This window comes from Dendrobium catenatum, unplaced genomic scaffold, assembly GCF_001605985.2.
Source record: "Dendrobium catenatum unplaced genomic scaffold, ASM160598v2 fragScaff_scaffold_308, whole genome shotgun sequence".
NCBI classification, from domain to species: domain Eukaryota; kingdom Viridiplantae; phylum Streptophyta; class Magnoliopsida; order Asparagales; family Orchidaceae; genus Dendrobium; species Dendrobium catenatum.
In genome coordinates, this window is record NW_021318770.1 from 141,910 (window position 1) to 162,283 (window position 20,374).

The window sequence follows — 20,374 nt, forward strand, 5'->3', positions numbered from 1 at the left end:
GAAGAATTCGTGTGGCATTGTTGGAGATGGAAGATGGTGGCCGATCATCCAATGATGACTGAAACACCAAAAATTCGCTATCTACCGTGAGTCCATTCATGTTGGATTCAAAAGGTAGATTCTCCTTCAATCGAATCTCTTCTTTTCGGATTTTGGAATCCCCTCTTGTCATTAAAGAGGGAGGCTTAAAGGCTAGTGAAAAACCTTTGCCAATTTTAGGCAAAGGGAAGGAAATTAATTCAGTTTTGGATATGCCTAAACCTTTGAAGGCTTCCACTGGTGGAGCAAATGACATGGAAGCATCTTCTTCAAAAGGGAGTTTTGCTGAAATTTTGAAGAAGGACATGGTTATTCCAGTTACTTCTCCAAAATTGGATAACCCTAATGTGTGGACTAAAAAACCTCAAATTAAAATTAAATTAAATGAAATTTTTGATAATTTGGGAGATGATAATGTTGTCATTTTGGACAAGGAAAAGGAATTATCTAATGTTCAAATCTTGAACAATTCCTTGGTCGTTAAAATTTTTAGAAAAAATTTTCCTTTTCTTAAGTGTTCATTTGAATTAAGAAAGCAATGGTCAAAATTTGGTAGTTTTCATATTACATTGCTTGGACTTGATTGGCTCCTTTGTTCATTTCAAACTCATGAATCCATGGAGGGAGTCCTTAATGGGGGACCATGGCTAGTAGGGGGTTTTGTGGTTGGCTTAGACATTTGGTCTCCAACCTTATCTCCTTATTCTTTGAATGGAATTTCTTCTCCAATTTGGGTTCATCTTCCACATTTGCCTTTACATTGTTGGGATGAATCCAATATCACTAGAATTGTTTCTAGGATTGGAACTCCTCTTTTATTGGATCGTAATATGTTTAGATGGGGGAGGAGAGAATATGCTAGAGCTTGCATCCGAGTCAATTTGGATTCTAAACTCCCTGCTGGAATTTGGGTAGAAGGGGTTCATGGAAGATTTTTTAAAAAATTTGAGTATGAAAATCTATCTTCTATTTGCTTTAAATGTGGGAAAATCGGACATATTGATTCTATGTGTCCCAATTCATCACAGAATCAAAATCCTATTGTCAAAGAGATCCTCAAAAATTCATTTCATCTTGATAATACATTGGGACCTTAGATGCACGTGAAGTTCAAAAATAAGAGAAGATCTTTTCCAGATTTCAAAAAGGTTTCATCCATGGATAAACCAAAAGTTATTGGTGTTATTTCCATGGTAGATGTTGAAGATGAAGGGAAAACAGATTCTTCTGTTTCAGAAATTCAAATGGCTGCTGAAAACAAGGTAGAAGATGAAAAACAAAATCCTAACAGCAATTTGAATTCAAATTATGAATTCAAAATTCCTGAATTTGTGGATGAAAGAGTGGAAGTTAGAGATGAAGGTTGTTTTATATTTTGGTATCCCCTGCATCTCAATAGTTTCAAAATAGGTTATAGTGGACTTCATTACAATTATAATAAGTTTAAAATAACAAATTTATGTTTTAATAAGATACTTTTTCATGTGGAAAAAGGTATCATTAGCTTCTTTTGCCTAGTTTGTATTAGGTTAACTACTTTTTCTTCTTAAATGCAATTTTTGCATCTTCTCAAAAAAAAAAGGTACTTTGTAACTTCATTTGCAATCATTTCAAAAGTATTTCCTCTATTTTACATTAGTCATTTGAGATGTTAAGTAAATGTTTTGCACTCTCTTATGTTGTGTGCCTACTTTAAAAATAAAAATAAAAATAACGATTGAGATATTTCTTTGCATGAGTTGAAGTGTGGCTATTTGGAGTGCTCCTTTGGAATATTGAAAAGTTTCATGGGTTTCTTCATGTTGGAAGAGGTTCTGGTTTGCTTAATTAAGAGGATTTATGATTGGCTATAGATTTGTTTTGTATTGGAAAGCTTTACGATAAGCTTTGTGAATGTTTTATAACGAAAAGTCTTATGAAAATTTTCTTATTGGAGAATTCTTATGGTTTTATCCCACGCCAAATATAAAAGCTCTTGATTATTTTATGTTAGAAATTGCTTTGGTGGATTTCTTATGAGAGAAGGTTTTGGGTTGCTTTGTTTGGGAAGTTTTATAAATTATTTTGGTGTTGAAAATTATATGAATGGCTTTATGTTGAAAGGCTTTTTAATGTCTTTTTAGAATGGGATGATATTTAGTGTGTGAGTTGCCTTTCTTTTACTTGATTCTAAAGTCGAGTTTGGATAAATGTGGAATAAAAGCTTGCTTGGGTTTTAATTTATGGAGTCCCCTTTGCTTCTTTGAGTTTTGTTTAGAAATCATCTGAGTAATTAGGTTGAATGTTTCGAGTGCTTTGTTTGGAACATGGGAATATCAAATAGAATCAAAAACCCTTTTCTCTTAGTCATATTACATTGAATTGGAGTGAATGACATTTTAGAGGCATACTTGGCTTGGAAGAGTCATGCCCAATAATAAGATGCTTACATTTCTTTTGTTATTTTGGTTTTCATTCCATTTTTTTTTGGCATTTTGTCATCTTCCTCTTTACTTGACGTCTTTCTGCTACTTTTTTACTTGTGCTTTAAGATTAAATATAGTAAAAAAATGCTTACAAAATGGAAAGATTCAAATGGCAAGTGGCTCAACCGGTATATAAGCCCAAAAATATACGTTCTTATTTAATTGCATTCTATTTTTATTATCCACTTATTATATATTTATGAATAAGCTCTAATACAACTCTTTTTTTGCTTTTATGTGTTTTTGCGAGGTACTTTTTGAAAGCAAAGGGGAAAGAGCATTGGAGCATTAGACATAGGAGCATGGACAGTCGGATCCGAGCATTAGTCACTCTCATTCAGTCTGGTTGGGGTGCTATAGGAGGAACTATTGGGTCATAGCCCCGGTGCTTTTAAGTCTTCTTAAAACTTAAAAAGCCTTTAGGAGCCCTCATGGTTGAACGCTCCCCATCTTCTAGGACCTTATAGAAACTTCATTTATAACTAGGATTTCTTTCTTTTATTTTAGATCCCTAAACTTGTTGACACACATACGAACGTCCAAAGGATTAGAGATGAACACTCTTTTGTCCCATAACTCTAGTGACAACTAAGGACAAAAATTAAGGATCGAGTCTTAGATAACATTGACTTAGGTTGCATGCTCCCTATAGGATGGAGATATTAAACATAGAAAATTTAATGACACATCTTCCTAAGATTAGTGTGCCTTAATCCATTAATTATCAACCAACAAAATAATTCATAATTCAACTCTTAAAATGCATCAAAACACTTTATTTTTAATTAAACCATAATTAACTTGTATAACTACAAAAAAATGCAAAACTTAAATCAAGTTTAACTAATCTATTAATCAACCTCTAATCAACCTAAAAATTAAAATATATAGACTAAATTAGGAGAGCAAACCTAAACTAAAACTTGCTTGGATAAAAGACTCCTAATATTAATCAAACCTTAAGCTAATCTTTTGAAATCAATCAACAAACCTCTTAATTAGCAAATCACCTAATTTACCTTTCTTTTTAATTTACAACCAAGTAAATTAACTTAACAAAATTAGTTACTATTGGGCAACCCAGGCATACGAGGCTATTAAGTTAGCCCCAAGGAGGGTGAAATAAATCTCATGGCCTCGTTGAGAAATAAAGGTGGTAATCAAGTGAGCACTAAAATAAATTCTTAAAATTAATCTTAAAACACTAATACTTAAATTTAAATTTAAATTCTCCCTTTGACTTTTAACAAATTAAAATACAAACAACTTTAACTAAATCATCCTACATAGGACATACCCAAAACTATACGCCTGTTACACACACCTAGACTTATTTGTTAGGACACGACTTCTAATTCTAGGTTAGGCCGATATTTTCTTTTCTTTCTATCTCTGTGATGTGATGCCATGCATGTGAAATATGTGATGTTTATTATGTTGTTTATTTAAGTTTTCTGTGAATATGATTATTATTAGTTCTTTTCCGCACTGTGTTGTGTGTGATAGGATACTCATAGGTTAGGAATGCTTTTGATACTGATGATGTTTCCTACAGGTGGCCGTGCTTACACAGTGCTAAAGGGGGCAAAAAATTAATAGAAATATGTAACTGCTACAGATGCTTAGCCCCAAAATAAATAAGAGCACGATCAAGTGTGGCTAATTTGAGCAATTTTATTTCATATTTAATTGCTTGGATGTTTTGATTATAACTGCTTAGGATAACTTTGTAGGAGAGTTTAGATTTTTTTTCATAATTATGATATAATAATTTAATGTTTTCATAATTTTAATATAATTATTTAATGTCATGAGTTGTGAAAATATATAAAACAAGATATTTTTAAATATAAAGGAGTCCATAGAGAAACGAAAGTCTCTTATAGATACTTTCTTTTCATTTGGACATCCTTTTGGAGGACACACTACGAGACACCCGAAGGAAGACGATCCATAGACGAATCAAGAAAATGAGTATGAAGATCGAGATAAAAAATGTCTTGTTTTAAGATTTGTGTCATTCCCTAGAAGTTGAATCTGGGTTATTTTCTATGCAGCTCGGCCACCAATACTTTTCTACACTCTAGTTTGTATATTGAATGACACTTGTCATGAATTTTGGACACTATTCTAATGATTTTTTATGATGTTATGTTTACTTTGATTGTGTAGTAGAACTGACATATTTTTTTCATAGGTTTCTTTCTTGCATGCGCATGTGCCTAACTCGTTAAGCTCTTAGGGATAAAATTTTGCTACTTATAATTACTAATAAAATTTTAGAAATTAAATAACATAGAAATATAACGATATAGGGAATAGTCGGAATTATTCGGGGTCGCATGCATATCAATGCATCACCTTTTCCTTGTTTAGACATTTCCCCGCCTGCAGATAGAGTCCGAATAATATGACTTATAAGATTGAAGTGCCGGACCTGGGGAAGCTAAGTATTTCAAAAGAAATTATTTTTATAATCCTTTTTTAAAATTTCATGCATCTTCTTATTTGGATACTTTAATTAGCATGCATCGTATTTGTAACTAACTAAAATTAAAAATTAATTGCATTAGTTTTAGATGCATAACACCACTCATAAATACGAGGCCATTTAGGAACTTATCTAGATGTCAGCCTCAAATTCAAAAAATTTATCCACCCACCCATCTTTCATATAGACCGAAAATTATGGATTTTATACGTCTAGGTGGTTTTAGCTGACTTCCTTTTCAGGCAAGGTATAAATCCAAATCGTATTAGTTAGATCGTGGATGTTAGTGTCCTATGTACTATACTATAATTCTTATAAATTTAGGGTCTAAGTCTAACAAAATTTGGGTACTGCTGTACGCCTTTTTGGTGGGTAAGCTTTCTACTTTTTAGAGGCTATAAATTCCACCCATCTGCGTCACATGGATGACACCACCTCCCTCTTTCTTTTATGCGTGCTTGAATGCAATTGTCTTTTCTTTCTCTCCAGTTTTTCCTTCTCCAAAATGGCTGGGTGATGATATTGAGCCACATATATTGATTAAACCAAATTGAGTCTATCTTCCCCTTTAATTAGAAAAGCCTAGAAATTCCTCTATATGCTAAACTCATTTGAGAGAATAATATAACATCTTTAATCGAGAGTTTTCTTAGACCGAGGTCTAAGATATAATTAACCACGGGGGCTTGTGCCCGTGGATCGATCCACACATCAAATAAACCCCATTTGAGCTCATGTATTGAATGGGGGAAATCTCATGATATTTTGAGTTATACATATTATTATCCATCGAGGTGCGTAGGCGAAAACCGCTATCCTCCATGGCTAACCGTATATATGACTCTATCTGCTCTTCCATTGGCCTATTTGTGTAGAGTATAATGGCCTATAATTGTTTTGTCCTACGAGATAGGCGGTCGTACCCTTTGCATTCGAACACCATGAACAGAATCCTTTAGGAGACCCACAATTATATGTTCTTATTTTTATCAATTATATTTACAGTTTTTTATGTCACTAGCATAATTTAGTTCACTAATAATAGTATCTTTTTTTTTTTGGGAAAATAATAATAGTATCTTAAATTTAATTTTTTTTTTTTTGAACCAATAATAGTATCTTAAATTTAATTTTTTAAAAAAATTGGCTTAAACATGATGGTTCACTAGATTAATTTACTTGCTTATCATGAATGTCTCCAAACTTTAATTTCAATTTGCTTTCACACAAAGAAGACAACATTTTTATGAACTAAGTGGATCGCCCTCTTGTATTAGAATCATCTTGATGATGTAATTGTTCTCAACATACACTAGATTGAAATCATCAGTCATACTTCTATATTATTATTTATGATCAAACAAATCTAACTAAAGCTTTTTGAGCTCATGGGTTCAATAATAAGAATATGTATGATATGGCCCATGTCATTATGATGTGTTACAACTTAGATTTAGGCTTCATTTGGAACGGCTTTCTTACTGCTTCTTAAAAGCAATTTTTTAGCAACAAAATTTTAATTTTTGCACTAAAAAACTACTTTAAAAAACACTAAGAAAACAGTCCCAAACAAAGCCTTAATGACGTGTTACAACTTAGATTTAGGCTTTGTTTGGGACGACTTTCTTACTCTTTAAGGAAATTTTTTAGCACAAAAATTTTAATTTTGTAATAAAAAACTACTTTTAAAATGCAATAAGAAAGCCGTCCCGAACGAAGCCTTAATGCATTACATATCAGCTTATGATCTATTGTATCATGCATTGTGTTTTTAATTCTTGAATTAATCTGTTATATCGACTTTATAAATTACTTTCCTATGCATCCATAATAGTTATCTACTGTGTCAGTTTTTGTATAACTATGTTGTGTCTACTAGGCCAGCTCATTGTTGCCATAATTGTTTGCATTTTTCCTATAAATAATTATGTTATAATTCATGTACAATAGCTCTGTTATATAATAATTCTTGTATTACTCTATTATATAAACTTGTAATATGCCATCTTAATTATTGTGATTGCACTATTTTATATCAACTACTATTATTTTTGTTTGAAAAAGTTAATTAAAAAAAAAAAAACTACTACTATATTTGATAGAATGAAATTTGTTCTATCTATCATTATTAGATGTTATTTGAATCATATTCGAACATTGTTCAAATATTGGAATACTACTTTAATCTTGGTCAAAGAAGTTCAAATTCTCCTCAAATAATGCTTAAGGTAGGTTAAAACTAATGTCCATCGATACAAACTTTAAATTAGTTGTTTGCATAAAAAATAAGGATGCTTTGTCGAAATATTTGCTAAGTAAATAGTGGCCAACTTATTTTTTCAATTTCCATTAGCATAAGCAGACAGTGAAATTTCCCAAAGATGTTGTATAAATATAACAGTATAACCACCATTTGCTCATAGCAAGGCGAAAAGAATAAAAAACAACTAACAAAACAGTAACAACTTTATAATACATCAGAAAAATCGCCAATATTTTCTACATTTATGAAGTAGAAATGGAAGTGCCAAGGCGCCAAAAAAGAGAGTCGGCCGTTTTATCCCCCTTCACGTTAGAAGTTCAGCGAACATGCAGATCCAAAGCTAGTACCGGAAAATGGAGATACTAGCATCTGCTGATAATACCGGTAAGATTTTCCTCTGCTGCTATATTTGAACAAATGTTATAAATACAATGATTTTAATAAATGAAGAAGAGAAACTAATGACAACATGAAGAATATTAACAATGCAAAGAGCACGTTCCACTGAATTGCAGCATACAAGTCCCGAATTATAACTTAAACCTTTCTAAATTATACACGGATCAATCATAAAACAAAACTGCTCCTGACCCTGCAAAAAGGAAAAATCGCTCATTTTTTGGCATATGATCAGTAAATCAAAAAAAAAAAAAACCTTGAAGGCGAAACAATATGAAGTTTAAACCAAGCTTTATGAACACAAGAGGGCAGAGTTGCATTGCCACACAAAAGGGGAAAAAACGCCATTCTCTTATGACGTATACCAGTCCGGCAAACCAGGCAATCATAAATTTCAGCTTATAACTCAAAGATACATATTTAGCAACAAAACGTTTTTAAAATTGAACAAAGTCCTAAAACTAATCACCACAACTTAGGTAGCATTTATATGGTGGCATCCTTAAAAGGTGTTCCCGCCTACGTGTTTGCTGATGGAGAATATGGCATCCATGTCAATACCTTTTTTTTTTTTTGGGGACATTTAGGCTATTTAAGGCAAACTCACGCACACAACACATACACAAAGACCCAAACCTAATACCTTTTAGTTGGAAGCCTAATCTCTCAACCAACATGTCAAGGTGAGTTGTGTTCCATGTCAATACCCGGGTAGGCATGGCTCAGTTCATAGCGAGGCATGATGGTGGAGACTCACACCTTTGAATCAAATATAGGGCTGTAATTGAGAATAGCCAATTTAAGCATACTACGGATTGGACTTGACTGGTAATTTTAAAAGTTATTCAAGTCCATATATTCAGTTTTAGATCTACTCAAGCGAAAACCTTTAGACTCAAAGGTTGACCTCCATAATTCAAGTTTACCTTCAACTACCTCTCTAGTCTTATCAATAAGAAGAATATCATCAGCATAAAGCATATACCAAGGTACATCCTCTGCCAAATGTCTAGTGAGAAAATAAATGACTAAAGCAAAAAGATACGGACCTAAGGCTGATCCTTGATGTAATCCAACCGAAATAGGAAAATACTAAGTCAAACCACCTTGTGCTTGAACACAAATACTAGCTCCTGCATACATATATCTATAATGATTTGAATATAAGCATTATTAACTCATTTCATTTCAAGAACTCACCATAGCACTTATCTTGAAACTTTATCATATGCTTTCTCTAAATCAATAAATATCATATGTAGATCCTCCTTATTCTCTCTATATTTCTCCATCAAATCTCTTAATAAATTTATGGCTTCCATAGTAGACCTATCTGGCATAAATCCAAATTGCTTTTGAGAAACATTAGTATCACGCCGCAACCTACGCTCCATAACACGCTCCCATAGTTTTAAAGTATGACACATTAACATAATTCTTTTATAATTCGCACACTCCTATGCATCAACTTTATTTTTAAAAATATGAATTAACACACTCATTCTCCACTGATCTGACATCTTTTATCTTCAAAACAGTATTAAAAAGTTATAGTAAGACAAGAAAATCCTTCATCTCCTAAGCATTTCCACATCTCTATTGAAATATCATCAGGTCCAAGAGCTTTTCCACACTTCATTTTCTTTAAAGCTTCTCTAACTTCAGTTTTACTAATACGCCGATAAAAACAAAATCTTTATTTTCATTTAGGGTGTTAAATTCACTAAAGTCAATCGCATTTTAACTTTCTTCATTAAAAAGTTTAGCAAAATATTTCAACCATTTTTGTTGAATATCATCTTCTAAGAAAAGTACTTTTTGGTCTTCATCCTTAATACACTTCACTTGAACTAAATCCTTACTACTCATATCTCTTTGTTTGGCTAATTTATACATGTATCTTTCTCCCTCCTTAGTATCTAATCTATTATATAAATCATTAAAAGCTAAGCTTTTTTGCATCGCAAATAGCTTTCTTAGATTCCTTACGAGTCTCTTATACCTTTTCCAATTATTAGAATTTTTATATATAAACTAATTTTTATAACAAATATTCTTATTTGTTATATTTTCTTGTACATTTGGATTCCACAACCAACTTTTTTTATTATTAGGAATTTTTCTCATCGAAACTCTAAGCACATCTTTTGCAATATTCTTAATATCACCAGTCATTTTTCCCAACATAATATTAACATCCTTATGCACAGATAAAATCTTAAAATCTAAAATCTTATTCTAAAAAATATTTTTGTTAATATTCTTTAAATGCCCCAATCTAATCCTAAAAAATCATTTTACTTTATTTCTTAGTTTTTGCCCCTTTAACTTAAAGTCCAAAACTAATAATTAATGTTGGGTACATAAATTGCTCTCTGGATGAACCTTGGTTCATCTTGTACGATCCAATGTTTTATTTAAGTTGATCGTATTGTATGATTTATAATCATATAGAATGATCTATAGCGGTAATGAACTAATCGTACTGTATGAATAAAGTTGATAAAATTAAAATTTAGGGTTTTAAGAAGCCCACTATTTAGACTCTTAAGTCATTTTGATAGGTCTTCTTGCAGTCAAAGGTTTGCTTCTGTTGCTCCAACCAACAGTGGGCTTCTTAAAATGAGAAGTGTTTTCACACTGTTGCTCCAACCAACTTGCATCTGAGTTCCTCCATGTGCATTGTTCGTCTTGAGAGAAGCTCTATGAAGAACACTTTGTGCCAAAGAGTCGCTTACTACTCCGCCACACTAGACACTAGGAAGGTGAAGGCGACATGGGCTACTCCACCGAACTGGGAGCTCTCCTTCGCAGGAGGTTAAAAGAAATTCAACTCTCCGCCAAAATGAGGTGAAAGGGATTTCGGCTCTCCGCACACTGAATAGGTGAAAGTGATTTTGTAAGGATTTCTCTGTCTAATCATGGGGGCTGAAGGAGAGTCATTATTTTTTAGAGCAACAACCGAAGAAGACTTTGGGAAGTGGATGTTGGTCAAGTTCATCAAATCACTATAAAAATCTAATTTACGATTTTTTACTTTCCGCATGCTTCCTGCAGATTTACTTTCTTACACATTTACTTTACCACAAATCCGGGTTGAACATTATTATCATTGTGTTACAAGATCATTGTGATTGTTTTTTATTCAATCTTTGTTTTAAAAAGACAAAAAAAAATTAGAAAAATAAAAACAAAAATAATTATTTGTTTTCTTTACAAAAATCAAAATAAAAATTTAATATTTTCCTTTGATTAACATTGTGAATTTTGATAGGTTTCGCATTGAATTTAATTTTTTTTTTAATTTAAAAGTTTTGAAAAATATTTTTAAGATCAACAATTCAGCCCCCCTCTCTTGATGTGTCATTGCATAGTTCAATTGATTTCACAACCAATTATTTAACTTTCAAATATTAGTCATTAGATGCTTAGTACTTAACTTAAAATACCATCAATTTTTATTTTCAAATAGAGAAATTTACCACTATTATGTGCTAAAAAATTTGCATCCATAGATTCTCATAAATATAATTATTCATAGTTGAAGATAGAGATTTCATTACTTCTAACAAATTGATTGCTAAGACTATAAGATATTAATATCAAAACTTCTACATCAACTTCCAACAAGCTCTTAAAGTTTGACTACGAGATTTATTGGATTTTATGATTCTAATTTTGTATGGTGTAGGGTGGATAGAAAGAGCGCTTCTAGAATTTGCCAATTCATAGGACAATCCTTAGTATCTTGGTCTAGAAGAAAACAAAACTCTGTTGTACTTTTCACTACTGAAGCTGAGTACATTGCCCTAGGAAGTTGTGTGACTCAAGTTCTTTGGTTGAAGTAATGAAATCTAATAAAGATAGTGTCCCCAATAAATTAATATCTTAGAGGAACAATTTCAAGGGTGACATAAAGAAGTCCTTTAAGGAAGCACCACTACAATCTATCTCAGAAGAGCCACAAAAAGATGAATATGTTTCATCATGCATTTATAACATACGAAAGGTTATTAAAGATTGAGGTTCGTAAAAACTGAAGAGGTTAATGGCTGAAGCCACAGTCCCACACTCAATTCACTTCCAAAAGAAAAGTGTTTCAGGGAAGCCTCGTAGTGGGGATCTCAAACATTACTCTCATTATCATGATACAAAAAAATATTACCTGCACTACAGATAATGTCCACGTTATGATAGGAAGTGGCAAAGAAAATATCATAGCAAGAATCCTGGAGAAAATTATGCTCACAGTTGTAGAACGCCTCGATAACCTTACCAAAGGCCAATGTCTCATGATATACACCTCAGGCCGGCCAAACATTGAACACTATGTGACATCTAACTCAAATCAACTGGAAAGTAGACTAGAAACTCTTCAAGAACTAACATTAATAATCCATAGAGATGATGGAATGGTTAAAAAAGCCCAAATTGAAAAACTCATTACCTAAAAGGTTAAAGCAGCCATTCTTTCTGAGACTACTGGAGCCTTAGTGGGCAAAGTTCGACCATACCCAATTGAAATATGATCTTGTATAATATCCTAAAGGATATGTTGTGTCAAAGTTCAACATGTTTGCTGATACCAAAAACTCCCGACAATGTTTAGCTTAATTTAAGGCCACTTGTGGCAATACTGAAGGGAATGATACCATATTACTATGTTAGTTTGTTAACAACTTCAGAGGAACTGTCATGAATAGTATGCTGAGTTACCTAAAGACTCTGTTAAGACATTCAAATAATTGGATATAATGTTTATTAAAAGATTTGCAAGTGCTACAAAAAAATAACAATTCTATACCTTGCTTTTAAAAAAACAAAGAAAAGTTAAGACTGTCAATAAATATATCGCAAGATGAAAAATTTTTTGCATGAGATGTAAGCAACACCTCACTGAAAAGCATGTCATAGAGCTTCTTATGGGGGACATCAACAATTAAATGGCATGGCCACATTCAATACCTTCCAATAATTATTAGATTATATGGCGAAATCTGAAAGGTTGCCCAAACCTAGAAGTTTTAGTAATAACTATAATGATAGCTCAACGGGAAAAGGAAAGCAAGTCAAAACCTATGATCCAAGAAAGAATGAGGAGAACACTGTTCATTTTCTCTACTAACAAAAAAGAAAAATGAGAGTCAACTATCCCACTAAGATGATGAAGCAAGGAAGAAAGATCAAAAGGCTCCAACCTTCCAGAAAAAAAAAATAAGCCATACTCCAAGAAAAAATGCACTACAAAATTTTTCGGCATGCACTCAAAATGGGACTCTAATTGCCATAATCTCAGTGACCTGAACAAGCCAATATAGTCAATAATCTGAATTAATGCTCATATCAAAGGGTAATTAGCCTAAAGAATGAGGCGAGATATCCGAGATATCCAATATATGGTATAGTAAAAAGTAACATTTTTATATATTTGAAGTAGTAATTATTTTCATATTAAGCATATTGATTATTTGCTTATGCACTTGATTTCTACAATTGTTAGTTGATGATTATTGGACATACAAATGAATATTATGAAAATGTAAAGATAATAAAAAGTAAATGATAAAAATCATATTATGGAGGATAGGCCCGCACAAATAAAGCTGAAAGACATGACGAGGTAAGTCTTAGAGATCGTACCTGAGGTACCCGACTCTCTCAATTCTAAAAGTTGAGAATTCAGAACCAACCTTGAATGAAAGAGCTGTAAGTGTGCAAAAACCTATAATCATCATATAATTTACCTATAATATTGGAAAGTGAATAGAACATGAAATGTGAAAAGTTAAATATGCATTGATTTCTTATATAGCTTATGATTCTTATAGAAATCTCAATATTATTTACAACTAACTGCCTATTTTATGTTTCTTATTGCTTGAATTATGGTTGTATATTTCATTTAGTTTTAGCTCATTAGAAATGATTGTACAGCAAGAAAGTAGGAGCACACAGGGCTCTACGAAGGAGGGTGAAGGCATTTTTGTGTACATACGTTTGGGTAGTGCATAGAAGCCAGAGTGTGAATTTGTGCAGTTAGACTTTTGGGTATGTAACTTCTTTGAAAGGATTAGTACAACTCTATATTTTATTTGATGTGTTTTAAATATGTTTCAAAGTATTAAATATGTAGATGATTTGTTAACACTAAAAAAACTATTATTTTAGGATTGTCTGAATTGATTATTTCTTACTCACCCAATTTTAATAGAAGTAATTCATGATGGTGTTAGTAAGAGATATATCTGTTCGGATTCTCCTTATTTGTTACACTTCAGGTTGACTGAAGAAAGGTTAAAATGAGGTGTGACAATCATGGCCATTTAAAATTTGGGCATGGGCACCAATGTAATTATAGCCTTATAGACCTACTATTTTTCTCAAGGCACAAATTTATCCTTGCTATCACTAATTATTTCTCAAAATGGATTGAATCAATTCTCTTAAGGAAAGTTAAAGCAGACAATATGATGAAGTTCTTTTGAGATTATATTGTATATCAATTTGGGGTGCCACATCAAACCATATTCGACAATGGCATGATCTTTTAGAATGCAAAGATCTACCAATTTATTCAAAGACATAAATAAATTGGTACTACTCTTCAATTTATAACCTAAGAGCCAATGATTTGGCTGAGGCTTTTAACAAGACATTGATGAAATTACTCAAATAAATCCTCTCTCAAAATAAGAGAAAATGACATGATGAACTAACGGAAGCTTTATGGGCACATCGCCCTACTTATAAAACTATAACAAGCAACCTCATATTCAATAGTTTCTAGAACAGAAGCAATACTACCTTTTGAGGTTGAGTTACCATCTCTTCGTATTGCTATTAAATATAGATTCACAAAAGAAAAAAAAAAGCTCTCTTACGAATTAATGAGTTGGAAGCCCTAGATGAAGTTTAAGTTTAAGACCAATAAAATTCAGAAACCAATAGAGAAAGAATGACTACGTCTCATGCTCAGATGCTTCGCACTAAAAGTTTCAAAGTGGGTGAACTTATTCTAGTTTGCTGAAGAACTATAATTCTTCAATATTGCCTTGGTGAAAAATTTGACCCAAGTTGAGACCTTTTATTATATAAAAAATTTGTGAAGGATAGGCTTATCAACTTATAAATTTGAAAGGTCAAAGTCTTATAGCTCCAATCAACTTTCAGTATTTGAAGAAATATTATACATAATAATCTATTAAGTATCGTACTTAAAATCCAATGTAAAAATAAAAGATGCTTTGTATGCATAAATATACATTCATTTTCAATGAAACTCTCTATTACTACAATAAAACATTTAAACTGCATTGTGAAACCCCCTACAAACACCCCTTATCTTGGAAGGGTTTCACAATGGACTTGAAATGCTATATATATATATATATATATATATATATATATATTTCAATTTACAAAACTATCATCCTATTGTAAACTATATTGCTTCACTTACTATCTAACAGGCTTGTTAAAAAAATTTAGCATGAAAATTTTTAGTCTTTCGTTAACTTTAAATAAGTTAAAGCAAATACTATGTTTAATTTGTATGATGTTGATAATGTCCTTTTGCATTTGGATATTTTCTATCTTATATTATTGAATTATTAATAAGTTATTTATTTTTTTAAATAATTTATACTATTTTTAAAATACTCTATGCCATGCTATGTGTTTTATCTCAATAGAACCTTTACACTATGGTATACTATTCACTATTGACATGTGAAATTGTAACCACACTTGTAAAATTTGTGGAAAAAATAGTGCTTTGTTGCTAAATACAACTTTTATTTTATCTCAGTAAAGGGACATAATATTAGGCAAGTGCAAATAGATTCTCACTAAAATTAAAATACAAAAAATATGAACATTAAGAAATTCCAATTTAAATTTATGGTGAATATTTCAAAATCGTTATAACAAATATTTTTCATTTTTTACTTCAGAAATTGAAATCCACGCTATTCTATGCTTATGAATAAAATAAATAAATTTATTTTAATGTTTGAAAATGCTAATCTTATATTTGAAAGGTGAAAATAGCATGAAATATAGCCCAACTAATCCATACTACATGTACATACGCATAAGGACGAATTCCGATAAATAGATCAGAAGAATGAACTTTTGAACGGAAACTAATAGTTGCCTATAGATCTTCAAGGTTCAACAGCTAGCATAAGATTATGCAAGCTTAAATCAATCCAAAACATGTTATGATTAACCTCTTTTTTGGATATTGATAGACCGGTGCAACTGTGGGCTCCGAAAATTCGGCCCAGCCCTCCGCCCGCGCGACTGTTTGCTTTTGTTTTGGCGAGGGAGTTTTAACGGACTAAGTTCCGGGGTAAATTCTGGAAGGCAGATGAGTTTGTAGATAAGACACTACCCAGAGATTTCGCCCTCATTTTACGAGGACTTTATGATCTGAGTTCTGGTTTCCTATAGGCGCAAGCCCCTATAGTTAATTACCCCTCCCGATAACGAGAGAGAACTTTCGATTAAGGCTAATCGTCGATCAGATACGTAAAGATACGTGCATCTGGCATATAGTAGCAGCAATGGGCATTTGGAATGGTTGGAGAATTTAAGAATTTGGAGGATTGGAAGATTTGATATTTCAAATTGGAAATTGCACCATCTTGCACTTAAAGCGGATGGTGGGGGAATGGATGATAGACCCGATCAAGATCCCATGGTTCCGTCGTCCCGGACCATCATGGTCCCTGGTCTACTTAGACAGAGGAGGTAGTCGACCCAACCTGACAGAAGGATCCTTGTTGGCAGCCGTGGGTTGCTTCGTCCAAGGGGACCTTGTAGACTTGGGTTGGATATTTGTCTAAGGGGACAAATTTAAATCCACCTTAGCTAACAGAGGGCTTTCTGTCCTATCGATCATATCCTATTGATTCATATCTCAAGGATTTGATGCCATTAAGAAGCATATTGGCGCTGGCCATAACCGGTATTTTGTGGTGCCATTTGGCGGCAAAACAACTCGGTTCAGAGGGCCCCGGGTCATAACTATTTATCCTGCGGTGCCATTTGGCGGCAAACCGCCGGTCACAGGACTTGTAACACGTCCTTACAGGCAGGAGATTGTTTTGAGAATGGATATTAATGATATTCTCAACTAGGCATTTGGCTCTATGTGAGCTAATGTAAATTTTAATTTGTCCACCTCGGCAAACTGTTGAGGAGGGTGGATGGATTTTTGCTTTAAGTATTTGATGAGTTTATTTCAATTTTAAATATTTCTAGGTTTTAGAGATTTTTGGATTTCAGAACTCATGGAGTTTCGAATTTTGATGGGCATTTGAAGTATTTGGAGTGGATCCCTCCGGTTGAGATTTTCATTCAACACGGCCATCATCAAGGTGTTCAGGGTCATTTCTCTTTATTGATTGAACCCTATCAACTCGGCCAGGCTATTGACCGAGGATCAGGTTTCATAGGCTTTGTGCCTTTGTCAGTGAATTATTTTGATTATAGGCCTTGAAGGCCTAATATGAATGTATAAAATAAATATCTCAGTCAACCTCGTGACCGGATATTCATTTAAGGGTTCGAGCCTTGTCAACTCCCGCTTACTCGCATAGGAGGATCGAGCTCGAACTTGAATTCACTTATTGACCCTCACAGCATCCCTAGACGTCATATGTGTACCAAAAACACGCTCGTCGGGGCCCATGCGGGTGTTTGGGGGCATTTTGTAATTACTCATTGAACCTTGTCGACTTCTATTTACCGCTTAAGAGGATCAGGTTCAAATTTATTGACATGCGCGGCATTCCTAGACGTCACATGTGTACCAATAACATGCTCGTCGGGGCCCATGCGGGTGTTAATTATACACCCCCTTTTAGTGTTCCTATGTGTATACATATTACAGTGCATGTGCGGGAGTATTTTTGGAATATTTGATGAGTCTTCTACGACAGCTCGTAGAAGCTCACATTCGTTGTAGTGTTTTTTGTAGAAGGAAGTATGTCGGATATACGACCAATGTTTATCAATAAACTTACAAGCCCCAGTAATCTTCTCTAACTCAATGCCTAAAACCTGGTTGAACTGAGATTCATTCGCTTAATAATGATTTGATCTGGCTTTCTCTTCCCAGAACTTACATTGAACTTGATAGGCATCTACTAGGTTAGACCAGCATCATCATGTTTCTGTTGACTTAAATAAAGAGTCAATCATTCCAATCTTAGATAATTGTACCCTTGTTGATATCCCATATGTTGAAAATCAACAGTTATTGCCTCGAGCGGAGATCGTAGTGATCGGATGCACCTTAGATTGCATAGAAGGAATATACGAAATTCGTTCCCAAATAATTGTTGCAGCTCTTGATGTCATTATAATAGTAGGTGTATTCTCTATTTATAATCATAACTTTAGGCCACCCAATTTTGTGTTAATATTTAGCACTACATTTGTCAAATATTGATCATCAACTTTAATGGGCGTGATGCAGCATGTTCATGGTCGCTTGAGTGCCCCTAGGCATATCACACTATCATTTTCACTTCATATTGTTTGTCGCTCTGCCCTTAATTGACACAGGTGTTCTGAGATGTCCATCGTATGTCGTACATTTATATTGGTAGGAGAATGATGTACTCATGTATAATTAAATGACTTTGATTGCTTGGAGGTAACATTCATCTCAAGCTATTTGAGTACCCCTTTAATGTAGGTATGTTAATGTTGGATGCTCAGTCTTGCTACACTAACCTCAAGCATAAATACATGTATGCATAAGCAGTCTTCCTTCATTACATTCTTTATGATTTTCTAACTTTGCTTGTTGATGAATTATATTTGTTGTAATCCTCTTAACTGTTGTCATTTATTTGGCGGGTCTATCATTCGTAGACAAAGCGGTGCACCTTTTTACATATCTCCTTCCTGCTTAATAAGTGAGTATGTGGGCTTATCATGACTTATTCTCATTCATAGTTGTGGGATGACTTGGTCATGTCCATTACATATGCACTGTCATCCATTCATAGATACTAACATGATGATTACAGGTCTTCTTCATCACTTACAAATATTTGTACTCACCATGATTTGTCACCTTGGATTATAGATGATAAATTGCATGCCTCATCAACTTAACATATTCGTTACATATGGACCATTTTTTTACTTGTTGTATTTTATTGCTATTGAACTGCCATTGATGGTAAGGATACTTTAGCAATTGTTTCATGATTGATATAAGTGCTACACATCAATAAAGTTGACTTGTAAAGTGTCAAGGACACTGCATGCTTCCTTCTGTGCATGTTGTCATCTTACCAAATTATAAACTTATTTCAAATTATGCTCCATATCACTCAATTGGGTCCAAATTTGAGTTAGATTCCATGCCATTTGATTTAAGCTCAAATTTTCAAGTTAGTTGCTTTAATTCAAGTTCAATATGCAAATTCATTTGAGTCTAGATCAAGTCCTCTGTTTCGTTCAAATTCAAGTCCGCAAGCTCAATGTGTAAATTCAAGTTCTATTCAGATCGTTGCTTGAGTTCAAATAGTAAGCTCAAGTCGTATGTCTCCTGTAGTCCTTTGCAAATTCAAGTTCAAATAGGTTGAGTTCTTGTTCATGTTCATTTCACTTAGATTTGAATTCAATTGAGTTCAAGTTTAGTGTCCAAACATTGTTCAAAGTCCTTAAATTTTGGATCCAAATTTCGGCAGCCTACCGGCGTCTCCCCCGTTTAGGGGAAAAACCAAGAGGCAACCTTCCCCTCGATGCTACATGAGCGCTTCAGGTAGGTGTCAAAATGACACCGCGGTATCATTTTTTATTTTTTATCCCCGCCCGCTACGTGAGCGTTTAAGGGTTTTCTTTTTATTATAAGAAGAAAGCACATGTTAGAAATAAGCACAGATTTCCCCCTCTGCACTACGTGAGCGTTTGGGGATACTTATATAAAAATAAAGAAAAAAGAAATTTTATCCCCATCGCCGCAAGCGCCGCACCGGTTTCCCTCCCTACAACGCTACTTGAGCGCGTAGGGGGTTTGCTGGCTCGTTGCTAGCATTGAAGAGGGATTTTTAAATCGTCGCAAGCGCCGCGCCGGTTTCCCTCCCTACAATGCTACGTGAGCGCGTAGGGGGTTTGCCGGCCCGTTGCAAGCCACTTCTTGCCTTAAAGTTCGGCAAGGTTACGGGATTTGGCCGAAATAGCGTGAGAGGGAGAGAGTTACCTTCACAGCAAGCCGCTCCTGTTGTTGCTTCCAACCGAAAATGTCATAACTTCCTATCCGATCGGAAGGGTAGCCGTGAAAGGAGCGAAGTCGAAGGGCACGAAGGAGCCGGAAAAGGGCTCGGGTAGGTTGGCTTCTCCCCTCTCTCTCTCTCTCTCTCTCTCTCTCTCTCTCTCTCTGTGGATCGGCGGGAAACAGGAGGCAGTGACGGGAATTAGGGCAGGGGGTCGTTCGTATGGAGTCCGAGGAGAGGTCGGGAGGAGAATAGGGCTTTGACGTCGGCTTGAGGTCGGGAGAGGGCAGTGGTTCGGGATCAGAGCTTGGAGGAAGGAGGGGCTCGAACGACTTGGGAGATCGAAAGATGGGATCGGGGCTTTCGTGTGTGAGGGAGAGATGTCGTAGTTCAGAAGAACAACCGAGAGCCTTAAGTTGGTTCGGTATTTAAAGACGCTCATGGGAGCGGGATCGAGGAGATCGTGGGATGACTGCAA

General features: G+C 34.0%; 1 protein-coding gene across 5 annotated transcripts in view; it reads right to left on the reverse strand.

Annotated features, from left to right (window-relative positions):
• Positions 1–7,326: 7,326 nt before the first annotated feature.
• The window catches only part of LOC110113541 (tricalbin-3), a 56,134-nt gene continuing 43,086 nt past the window's right edge, over positions 7,327–20,374 (reverse strand). Inside the window, exons 9-10 of one of the 5 annotated variants that reach the window (XR_002305154.2) lie at positions 13,298–13,379; positions 7,327–7,850 (exon numbers count right to left, since the gene is read on the reverse strand). The gene's annotated coding sequence lies outside the window, so the exon portion shown is untranslated. The remainder of the gene's footprint in view (positions 7,851–13,297; positions 13,380–20,374) is intronic. The other 4 variants (XR_003700243.1, XR_002305153.2, XM_020846175.2 and 1 more) reach the window with 4 other exon arrangements.